Source organism: Sinocyclocheilus rhinocerous, unplaced genomic scaffold (assembly GCF_001515625.1).
Source record: "Sinocyclocheilus rhinocerous isolate Xijiao unplaced genomic scaffold, SAMN03320098_v1.1 scaffold1127, whole genome shotgun sequence".
In the NCBI taxonomy this organism is placed as follows: domain Eukaryota; kingdom Metazoa; phylum Chordata; class Actinopteri; order Cypriniformes; family Cyprinidae; genus Sinocyclocheilus; species Sinocyclocheilus rhinocerous.
In genome coordinates, this window is record NW_015632463.1 from 401794 (window position 1) to 414612 (window position 12819).

Below are 12819 nucleotides of genomic sequence, written 5' to 3' on the forward strand. Positions count from 1 at the left end.
ATAATTGATGTTTGCTCTGTGCTCTCTTTCTAAGATTGCACTGCTTCCTTTAGAGAGCTTATGAGCAGGAGATGAAATTCAATTTTTTTTTTCTGGAAAATACTAATTAAATTATCACCATTCTTGCCCTCTTCTTAAGTGCCAGGAACTTGTTTGTCATCTGACAATCAGCAGTTGACAGACTGTGACCTTGTCTGTTGAGGCAACGTCATTTCTGAACCGAAGGTAAATCAAGCTGGTACTTTCTAGGTGCTTCAACAGCAGATTTCTGTGAGGATGCCAAATAAAATTTGATTGACTGACTGGCCTCTTGAATACTTGATTTATTGAGGTTGCGATGAAGAGCTGCACATTTTTATATTGTGGAAGCATCTTGCTATCGCTACAAGGTAAACAGCCAAGACAGATTCAATTACACCAGGCACATATCCATACAATCAATGCTAATCACAAAGCAATTTGACTCAGAGATCATGGTCAGGGCTTGTCCCTCAGGACACATCTCTAGAGAATTCATATTGATGCTTTTGCATGTTTTTGCGTGCAAACGTATTTTTGGGAAAGCACAAGTGCATCTTTGTGAGTACCAGGTATGATTGAAAACAGACGTGTTCCTAGATCAACATATTTGGTCCTGGAACAACATTCCTAGATTGAGATATTTATAGATAAGTGGTTAATAAGATGGGGTTTTCAAAAGCAGATTCTTAAACTTCCACATTTGGTCCACGCAATCTCGAACATTTGGTTACATCTAGGGATGCACACAATATTATCGGAACGTTATCGGAATTGGCCGATAAAGGCTTAAAATGTAAACATTGGCCGATAAGACGAATAGTTCACATGTGCTCCCGTTGTGCTAGCGATAAGATCACGTTAACAGTGTAACTTTTGCCTGAATGATGCTTAGATTCACCAGAGTGCGAATTAGTCAACAGTCACTTAGTCACAGTCAGCCTCCCCAGGGTCCTAATGCCCCTCCAGTAAGGCATTTTATTTATTTATTTTATTTATAGTAGGCGCTGTAGGCCTACTTGTAATAAAATGAAAAGTAAAATACACAAATAACATTAAGATACTTGTGTTTCTTAATAAATAAAGTTATTATATATTATGAAAACTTCAATACATGGAGCTCTAAAAGATTTTTACAGTTATTTTGCTTTAGACCATCTATTATATAATAAATAATACAATTTTAAGGTCTCAACTGCATCTGTGTGAAAAAAAGAAAAAAAAAGCCCCGGCAGAGATTAATTTAATTATAGTTATTTTCGGAGGGCGCTGTAGGCCTACTTGTAATAAAATGAAAAGTAAAATACACAAATAACATTAAGATACTTGTGTTTCTTAATAAATAAAGTTATTATATATTATGAAAACTTCAATACATGGAGCTCTAAAAGATTTTTACAGTTATTTTGCTTTAGACCATCTATTATATAATAAATAATACAATTTTAAGGTCTCAACTGCATCTGTGTGAAAAAAAGAAAAAAAAAGCCCCGGCAGAGATTAATTTAATTATAGTTATTTTCGAAGGTTTCAATGTACTCTCATTAAAAAGGAAATGTAATAATGTTTTTAGTTCTAACAAATAGTTTTTTTTACTAAAAAAGTAGGCAAAATGTAAAATAATTTGTTTATAATTTCTGCACAGGAGAGACTTGGTGTTGTTTCAAAACAAAAGGAAATATTGCTATCAGCATCGGCTATCGGCCAAAATCATTTGAAAAATATTGGCATATCGGATATCGGCAAAAATCAAATATTGTGCATCACTAGTTACATCCTAACTCAAAATGGTCGATCCAGGACCAACAAAGCTGATCTTACTCCAAAACACCACCGTACATTTACATATTTGTGCACACGTGAATAATCACAGTGCAATTACCCATCTCCTCCATCAGAGGATGCAGCAAACTACTGCAATCTGACATGCTTGCAAATACTATACCACATCACTCCAACAGTGCGAACCATACACCTGAAGCAGTTCTTTAAAACGTCAAACTACTGCAGTGTGCTTGACTGCACATTTGTATACAGTATATGCTCTGCTATATCATTCTTCTTTATCATTTTATGAAATACTTTTGTCATTGTCAACAGAGCATTTAAACTAACATCTCCTAAAAAAAAGTCTGCCTTTTTTACCACCCGCAGACAGGACATAGTAAAAAAAGGCAGACTTTTACATAAGAAAACATTTTACATATGGTTAGACTGATTATAAATGGTTAATTAATAAGACTGGCTGCTAAAATCCCACACTAAAGTTGTGAAACTGTTTAATTAATTTGTACTGCTTGAATGTGAATGTGTATATAGGCATTATAGCATGTTTGTTTGTGGATGAGGGCATGGTCGGGCAGAGACAATTTCTGTCTCTAGTGTGTCACTATTACTGATTACTGAACTGATTGCACTATATTCTATGTATAATCGTTTTCTTAAATTCATTTTAAACCTCTTAAATCAATTTTTTAAAATCATTTTCAAAGTTTTTAAATTCCTTGTTTTATTGTTGTGATTATTTTTTTCTTTTCTTTTATGTAAAGCACTTTGAATTACCATTGTGTATGAAATGTGCTATACAAATAAACTTGCCTTGCCTTGCCTATTAATAAGAGACAGCCGACCATCCTGACACACACTCTCAGTGCCTGTCTGTCTCTTTAAGCAAACCGCCCCTCAGGTCCCGCTCATTTCACATGCTGTATTTGCAGAGTGCCAAGAGACTGGAAATTAAACTGAGATAAAGCAAACCCGCAGTGATGTCAGAAAGAAGAATGAGAGGTTGTGGTGGGGGGGGAGCTTTGAGACGAACAGCAATAAAGTAAATGAGTAAAAAAGAGGATAAAAGAAAAAGATAGATAAGACAGAGAAAGTCTTTCTGTTTGCGTCAGATTTAGACCTTCAGGAAACATCAAGCACTCCCAGCACACAGACTGCACGAAACTGAACGCTAAACCAATAAAAGTGGTACAATCCTAATCTCCTAAAAGTGATTGTGTACATGAGGATGTGTGTATCAGAGAGAGAGAGATGGGTGAGGGGGATAAATGTGTGTGCGAGTGTGTGAATTTGGCAGTGATAACTGACTTGGAACGTACGACTGCAATGTTCATCCTGAGGTGACTGAAAACTGTCACCACTGGCACCTAAAGCGCTCTCTCTCGCTCTCTCTGCTCCACTCTACCCATCAAGGACAGACACGGCAGAGTGAAGGAAGAACAGTAGCGTTAACTCTCTCTCACCCTCCTCTTTTTCTCTCCCTTCCCTTTCTGTTTTCTCCTCTCCATTGTTCTCATTCATCATTCTTGTTCTTCTCCCACTCTCTTTTACCCTCACTAGCTCTCTTTCCTTCCCTCGATTGCACGCACTCTCCCTCCCTTACTTGTTCTCCCATGAATGTCACCTTTACTGGTGGTAGCCGCTGGATTTGCACACACACCCACATACACACACGCTTGCTGGCTTTGGGGTGGGGTGGGGGGGGGGCAATGTAGGGCTGTGGGGAGAGATAGTGCGTGCCAGAAGAGGCAGAAGGGAAATTTCTCAGAGTCCATTCTTGTTTTGCCGGCTCACGTCCTGCGACTCAAGGCTTTGTCCATCCCAGCAGCTGAAGCAGAAGTGCCTCTGGACGTGGGAGCGCTGGATTACCGCTCCAGATTATTATTATTTTCCCCCCAGCACAACTAAAGTTAGCCATAGGAACTACAGGCTGACCATCTGCCCATTTCTGACAGGATCTGTTCCTGATTTGAGTCGAATAATTCTGCTGCTGGTGAGTGAAGAACTTTCCACGAGGACCAGCCATGTGTGGGTGAGAAAGCTCATCGTTTCTGTGTGCTAAACTTTAGCTTTGTTTAGTGTTTTTGTCTTCAGGAACAAGACACAAGGGGAGGGGAAGGGAGAAGAGAGGGGGGGGGCAAATATGTCGGCAATGTCGCAACAATGACTTTGTCAGCCTCTTTCTGTACCTTTTTGTGGAAATGTGACCGCGTCGATTTTCATTTTACGGATTTGTTGTGGTGTCAATATGTATTTAGCGAAACAAACATAATGAAGGACAAACCATGGACAGGTTGTGAGTGGACCAGGACTTAACCTCTTCCCTTACTGGAGGGAAACACACGGACACGTGAGGAACCTACCTGAATTCTTGGTTCGCCGTGCAAGGTTTGACCCCTGACTTTTATCTCTTTGTGCTGCTGGTAAAAAGACAAGAGCATCCAGAGAGCGTCTTTTAAGCAAACAGAGACCCCCCTCCCAAAGGTGAGAGGGGGGGGGGGGGTGGCAGCTCTTGCCAGTTCTCTCATCAGACAAAAACGGGCAGTCAAGGACGACCAAGCCAACCGGCCAATAGCCAACAAACGCAAGCCTTGCCGCAAGAGCAACAAGTCCCTTTGCCAGAAACAAATTCTTGTTCTCATATCAAAAGTACGGTTATGTGGCGGCCGCAGAGGAAGAACAGAAAAAAGACCAGGTAGGTTCATTTATAACTTTTCTTTTTTAACCACTCTTAACTGGTGGAACCAAATCCACCAATTTTAGAAAAACGAAAGGTAACTGCTTTCTTGCAAAACAGCAGAACGAAAAATGTTTTGACCTAAAGTTTCAAACTGATGTCATTCTTCTTGGCTTCTCCATTGAGACTTCACAGTCGCACTCGAGTTCAAGCTGTTTGTGGTACAAATGTAAGGATACAATGCTGAAATACAGTATAGTCTGAAAAACAGTTGTCTATGTAAAGCAATGCTCCATAGGTCACATAAAGGAGAAAACCACTAAGCTCATTAAGTTGCAACGTTATGGGATTTATTCAGACTTTTATAAGGGAGGAAGGGGATTGACTGCTATTTTATGACATGAACAGAGCCGGAAGAGGCAAGCCCTTTAAAAGGTGTGATTTACAGTCTTTCAAAGCGTCCCACAAACATAGGCTATTCTGGGTTGCATTAAGACCTGCCCTTAGGATGCTAATTATTACCCCGAGACACATAATCTCTTCTATGTTCACACATGGGCAAGCATGTCTGCATATTAATATTTAATTTCAACTGTTTCATAAAAGATTGTTACTCAGTGGTACCATGAAATTGGAAGTTGGACTCCGGCCATGTTTTAGTTCCGGTAACCTTGCCACTGGCCAAACAGAAAAGAAAAAAAAGAAAAAACCCAGCATGCTCTCTGATTACAGCACTGATACTGAGACAGAAGCTCTGCGATTGTTATGCCAACCTACAGGGCAAAAATGCAAAACACCAGTGTCCACAACTCTGACTACCAGTTTTATTGCAACAAGAACAACTCTGTTTGGTGTCGCTGCCATTGGTTGTGAGTTTTGTGATATCTTTCGATAAAGATGGGGGACCAAATGCTTATGACATTGTGCAATTGATACCACAGCCTTATAGACTACATAATGAATAAAATAACTGTCAATGTAAAAACAAAATGAGAGAGAGAAGGGATAAAGAGATAAGTCAGTGAGGGAGTGTGTGAGTGTTTGAGAGTGAGAGAGAGAGAGTGGGTGTTTTGTACGTAAACGCAAATGATTATAGTCAGGGATATTAATCTGCCTCTTTATCCGCCTCTTTTACCAATGAACATGAAATGCACGACACTGCAATCATCAGAAAAAATATGGGTATAAACAGAAATGAATGTGAAAGGGAGAGTACGTGTGCATGTATTTTTATGATACTTAAGTAACACTGATAGCCTGTCCTGCTCCTGGGACCATATTCTGTAATATTTACAATCCTTTAATATAGTACCTTTAGCATAATGTGATTTAGAGACATACTGAAATGCAAATATATTTTCACACATGCAAACACACAAAAACTGGCTCAGGAAATGACATATAATATTGCATTGCTAGTATAGGTGATATTTCTGCTTCAGGTCTTTCCTTATCCTAACACTTACATCTAATCCTGCTGCAAAGATTTGAATCCCCATGCTTGTCTAGACAAGTTTATTCTTGTTAGTGCTGATTTAGTGCTTATCTACCAGGGGTTAAGGTTTGGATGGTTAATATGGCCTGTTAGCCTTTGCTGGTACTTTTCAGCAAGGAAGTCCTTCTGAATACCTCAAGTTGTGACATGCGAGTTGTGCTTCAAAATTCAATCCATAGCACTGTGGGTGAACTGAAGTGGCCCAAACTTGACAAATTAGTGGGCGTCACCTAGCCACAGCAGTATGGGTTCATGGGATCACTGCTGCATTGTCAGGTCAGTGATCCATATACATCCATCATAACAATGTCAAGCCCCTGCTGTACCTGCAACACCCTTCACATCTGTCTCACGCACACCTGTCTCCCTGAGTCTCTGGTTTAGGATGGGTTCCCTTGCTGCTCTAAGATGGCGTCGTGGTCTCACACCCTCTGAGGTTGGCGCTGAGTCTACTGGTCTCTCCATCGATGCAGCTCATTAATGTATACTGATTAATCAATGATCACCCTCTCTGTTTGCCCAGTGCCCAATTTCACGCAAGGTGGAGATGGTATAGAAACGTAAACCACACACACACACACACACACACACACACACCCCTGTTCTCTTAATAGCAGAGGCTGTTTTACACCTTCACAGTTTTATGGAGCACTTGGCTTCTGCAGAGAGTTTGGCTTTATTCAACAACAAATCTCCTTATAGAGGAGGAGAGAGACAGAGTGAGAGAGAACCGATTATTATCAGCAAAGGTGCGAGAGAACCCCTCACATAGGCTAATCTCAAATTTTTCTTTACAATATACAACAGCTTCTATATGAATGAATAATCAAAGTCAAGGCAACAGCTGGGAGCAACATCTGAAATCAGCGCCTAAAGTAAATATTAAAGATGGTATCTTCCCTAACACTAGAAGCTCTTACCACAATTATCATGATCTTATTTAATAAATGAATCCAACCAAGGCTCAAGTTCACCTGTCAAATCCTATTTATCTGACTTTGGCTTTGAATGTTTTATTTTTAAGAAGACAACAGTGGAAACATCATCTGGAGCTGAACCTTCAGATGACTTACCATTAATATCTCCAGAGTCCCACATCATAAGCATGTGTGCAGTGCAGTGTGACTATTGCAGTGTATGGAGTGATGGCCAACTAGATGCCCAGTGCAGTTCTGATCACAGCACAGACTAATCAAAGTCACTCTCAAAATTAAGTTGTGAATTCTGAAAGTGTAAGGGGGTCAATTTGGTTACAGAATGTGGACTTCACTGTCATTAATAAACAAACGTTCACGTGTGTGAATGTAACTATATTTAATCACACTAAAACTGACAACTGGCAGATAACCATTTTCTGCTGCTGGGTAAACATAGCCTTAGAGTTCCAGTGCACTCCATTAGGGTGGGAAATTAACAACTGTCACCAGCCAAGTGAGATTTTTTTCACAGTTGTGGGTGGACCAGCTCTGTGGTGGGAAACATTTAAGATAGCTCACACTGGCCTTGGGGGGGAAAATGCTGTTGCTACATAGTACACTTGTTTATGTGTACATTCTGATTAGATCTTAGACCAGCACAGGCAATGTTCAGGGTGCAAGCAGCCTATAATGTACGTTTTCTTTTAAAGAGTCTATTAATAGGAGATTACAGCTGTCAAGATTCAGTGATTTCTGCTAAAAACGGAGTGCCTTGTTTGAATCTGAGGGAAAAAAGAGAAATGAATGGTGAACATACTATTGTAGCTGAAAGAAAAGTTGGTTACACTTTATTTCGATAGTCCACTTTAGACATTCTATTAACTATAAGTAACTTTGTAACTACATGTCAACTACATGTCAACTAATTCTCATTAATTTGCAACTACATGTCTACTAACTCTCAGAGTAGACTGTTAGGGTAGGTTTAGGGTTAGTAGAATGTTGACAAAGAAAGTGTTAGAAGATAGTCTTAAGTGTTAAGCAGACAGTCTACTAATACTCTACTAACTGCTAGTTGACATGTAGTTACAAAGTTACTTACTGTTAATAGAATGTCTAAAGTGGACTATCGAAATAAAGTGTTACCGAAAAGTTAATTTCCTGTCCTGCATACAACCTTCAAAATTTAAAATTACATTTAAAAAGAAGAAAAAGAGTTAGGAGGTCTGCAGATGTGTAGCAAGGGTAATGTAGTAGTTCTGCTCGCTGGGTTTGGTCTAAAGGAGTTGCTCAGGGCACGAGGACGTGGCACTGGAGGGGGACAGCATTAAGCTGACCGCTGAAGATGGGCTGTCTATCTTGCTTACTCAACAACACCTGATCACACTGCACAGTGTTAGGTAGCCTCTCATCCGAGTACTGAAAGTGCCAGGGGTCAGAGAGAAAGAGTGAGTGAAAGAGAGATAGGAAGAGATAGTAATGTGGAGAGGAAGGAAGTAAAGGAGAGATAGAAGAGGTGGAGGAGAGGAAGGAAAGGAGAAAAAGGAAAGACAAAAAGTGAGTCACCGCAAAAGACAGAAGGACAAGGAAGAGAGCAAATCACTGATGATTAAGCAAAAGTTCTGGCAGAGATTATGTTAAATTAAAATTGGCAGCCTGTACTTTTACTGCATGAAGTTTTTGTTCATTTTCTAATATTAAAATAAGAGAAAACACTGTATCTTATTTTAAAAGAGCATTCAGGGTTCAGGTTCTTATGCTATGCTTAAGTTCTATGAACATGCTATTGATTACCGCTGTAACACCTGGATAAATCAGACACACAATTATTTGTTATATTTTACAAATAATCCAACAGACCCCCTCACCCAACAATCAGACCAGATGCTGTGATGTCTGTGAACAACCCCCCAGACCACTGGTTACCATGGCAACCAGGACACCTCAGCCAGACCAGATAAACTTTACAACCCAATGACATGTCGAAAGATTCTCCCTCTTACTTAATTCCCTCTGAAACAGACACATACTGCCTATAAGGACTCCTTTCATTAATTCGTAGACAAATCTTTCTTTGTGTGTGTTATCACTGCTCTTTATATTGTTGTAAATTGTTTTTTTATGCATTCTTATGATAGAATCACTAGTTAATGTAACCTCGCCTATACCAAGTTGGTATCTACACTCTAAAAAATGCTGGGTTGTTTCAACCCAACTTTGGGTCAAATATGGACTAACCCATTTTTTGGGTTAACAATTTAATGTAAAAATTTTACCCAACAGTTGGGTTAGTTGGGTTGAAACAACCCAGCATTTTTTTAGAGTGTACAAATTCAAATTCGTATTTTGATTATCTAAATGAAAGTGTATATGTTGATACCCATGCAACATGTTAGTGTTCTAGGAATTTTTTATAGTTTTTGCATCAACACCCAAACATTTACATATGCATTTACATATGCAAGATACAATGTTCAAAGACAAAGAGTCACCATTGGCTCAACGACCGCCTGGAGGTGTGACCTCCATAGAAGTTAAAAGGCCTCACATCAGTGCCCTCGCTCTTCTCTATTTTCTTCGGCGTTCTTACCCTCTCGTCTCTCTGACATCCGGTCTGACTGCGACCAACGGGACCTCCCACACGCCCGCAGGACCAGGCATGTTGCGAATTTCCACCTGGGAGACCACCACTGAGTCAGAATAACATCTTTGGAGTTCATCACTCTTCAAACCCGGTAGAACGTGATCGCAATTCCAACACCACCAAGCCTTTAAACCATCAAGACTTTCATCTGAGACTGCATCTAGACATTCGTTCAATGGCCAAGGCAATGCAAGTATCATACATTTAACTAAACAAAACAGAGGTTTAGTATAAGCTGTAGACCACGTTATAAAAGAGCGCTGTTTCTTCTCAGGTGGTTAACTGACTCATTTTCCATTGCTGCATTCTCTGGTTTCTCTAACGGTTTCATTAATCCACTTTAACTCCCCTGTGTATGCGTGAGTGTGTGTATGTTTGTTAGACTAGTTTGTGTTAGTGTTTAGTTAATAAAACTTTTGTGCACAAAGTACACAAGTTTCTGATTCTGGATAATGTCCCTTTTACGATCCAATCTTGTTACATGCTCTAATGCACTAGTACTGTAAGAAAGTATGTTCTGTGGCCACAAAAATATAATTTCTTAGAGTTTATATAAAATTACCTTTATTTATTTATATAGTGCTTTATACAATACAGATTGTCTCAAAGCAGCTTTACAGTGTTAAACAGGAAAAACGTGTGCTGATAATGCAAGAGGACAAAAGAAAACAGTCAGTTTATTCGTTAAAGTCAGTTCATTGTTGATTCAGTGATGTCATCGTCCAGCTCAGTTCAGTTCTCTTCAAATAGTGTCTGTGCAGAGACTATTGGATTACACTGAATGTTCGCTGGACAAACAGATTAGTTGATGATAATATTAATTCTTCTACAGTTACTACTGGCAGCTGATATAAATAATTGTACTTAATTATTATTATTTATATAAATTTCCCCTTTGAGCTAATCTGTTTACACAGGTAAGAGGTTACCTGTTTTAAGACTTAAGACTTACACATTGCATAATAAAACGGCATAGGCTACTAACAATTTCTGTCTAAATTTAACTCCTGGCATGACCATGTAAAGAGTAAACCCAGTAATTTTTGGTTCAATACCTGCAACATTACTTTAAATGAAAAAAATATCCTAAATAAATAAATAAACAAACAAACAATCCACCCAGTGGAATTTCATCTGCAATGCACATCTACAAGTTCATCAGCAAAAAAACAAAAACAAAAAACAAGACCAACAGCTAAATGTAAGATTTAATTTTGAACTTTTGAAATGTTAAATATTTAGGTACACATTTGTAACACATTTTTTATATAGAAAAATAATGTGTTCTGTAACGGGGGTAAAAAAATCTCGGTAACATAAAAAGTTGGACTTTTCTGCTTTTAAACCTTCTGGAATATCTTGCATCATCAGTATCGCCGCTCCCTATACGCAGAGTATGCAGTTTGCGTAGGGCACCAACTCCCAGGGGGGCACCATACCAGTTGCTCAAAAAAAAACTTTCGTTCTATATTAATATTAAAATTAACTTATACATATACATAAATAAAAATCTAAAGATGAACATATATATATATATATATATATTTAAAAAGAATGCATTTTAACGTAGTAGGCTAAGCACACGTGACGCGCCATTCCCGCATCCGCGCCCGCGAAAAAAAAACGCTCGCACCTCATGTTTGCGGCTGAATGCAAATGATCATAATTAATGGACAACTATGCCCGTGAAAAGACATCAGCGATCCGGCGCCGAGAAAAGAAAAAGAAAAAAAGATGAAGCCCATGCATCACTTTCAGGTAGCCTACATTGACAATCCTGTGAAACTTTTTTGGCTGTTGACGTTAATAACGTTTTTTAATGTCGGTGATAATTTAACCACCAACAACGCATCTAATATTGACTTTCCATGTTCCCTTATAAAAATTAGCCATGGTTTTACGAATAAAACCAAAAATCATGGTTCTTGTAGCCATGGATGGTATACAAATTAACCATGGTTTTGTTACTTCAAATAATAGTTTACAAAGAAGTATTAAGATCATATTTTTTGTATAAAAAATTAAAAAATAAAATCAGACCTAAGCCAACAACATCCTTTAAAATTACTTAAAATGCATTATATAAAACAACGAGGCAAAAATGATTGGTTAATTAATAATTAAGTGGTTTCATTGAATAACATTTTTAAAATACATAATGCAATACAAAGTAAACAATCTATGTACATTACATATTATTACAAACCTGGTAACTGCTGCTGTCACACTTACAGGACGATCAAGTCCTTTAATACTGATCAAACATTTAATTCAAATATCCACTTAATCTTTCATTTTTGGCCACCTTTTTGCAAAAGAAATGCGACAGCCTCAATAATTTCTTCAACAAAAACATGTGGACATCACAAACCTTACAAAAAAAATTAACCATGGTTTTATCGTAGTAAAACTGCTTAGTTTTTGTTGTTGTTGTTGTTTTTTACATCCATAATATTTGGGGGAGCGGGCACAACAATACAATTCTGCTTAGGGCACCCATTCGGCCAGCAGCGGCCCTGTGTATCATAGTCTTTTACCTTTTTTTGCATAATAAATTAACATAATTCAAGGTTTAATTGTATTCTGTCTAAAGCCCTATTCGCACGGGATTAGTATTATCTGGGGACCTTGTGTGATTTTGAAATTACCCCCCAACATCTGAATTTCGTGTGGTGCATTCGCACGGGATAAGCGAAGCCTGTGATTTTACTCGATTTTACTGACTTGTCTCCCGGATACCCGGATGTCAAGGCTTTGAGAGTCCCGTTCTATGGTCCAGATGGATTTAAAAAAAAGAAAATAATATAGTTTCGTACGCTGTGTCATTTACATTTCACCAGGTTAAAATAATATATCAAGCTTTATGCTTGATTTATTTGTAACACATTAACCTCAAAACCTTTTCAGCTTTCTCTTTCTGCAAATTGTATGGTGTAGCGATATGATGACAGCACCCAAAATACTATCAAACACTCCAACGCAGCTCCATTCTTCGCGGAAGATGGATAAAAAGGCGCACAGGAAACAAAAACCTCGAAAAATGATATACAACCCACCAAACGCAGGCCAAATCACAGAGATGCCGATTCGCACGGGACTAATATTATCACAGCACCTCGGTGTTCGGCGAAATATGGTAGGTCATTTGCGGGGAAATTTTTACTTTACAAATTACAGACATGGCCGATTCGCACGGGATTAAGATCACAGACAACCTCCGCAATTATTACAAATGACTGGAGGTCACCAGACAATACTAATCCCGTGCGAATAGGGCTAAAGA

At 38.6% G+C, this 12819-nt stretch overlaps 1 pseudogene; it reads left to right on the forward strand.

The window, feature by feature from the left end:
- The first annotated feature begins 4385 nt into the window (after nt 1–4385).
- The window catches only part of LOC107742359 (fibroblast growth factor 13-like), a 43606-nt pseudogene continuing 35172 nt past the window's right edge, over nt 4386–12819 (forward strand).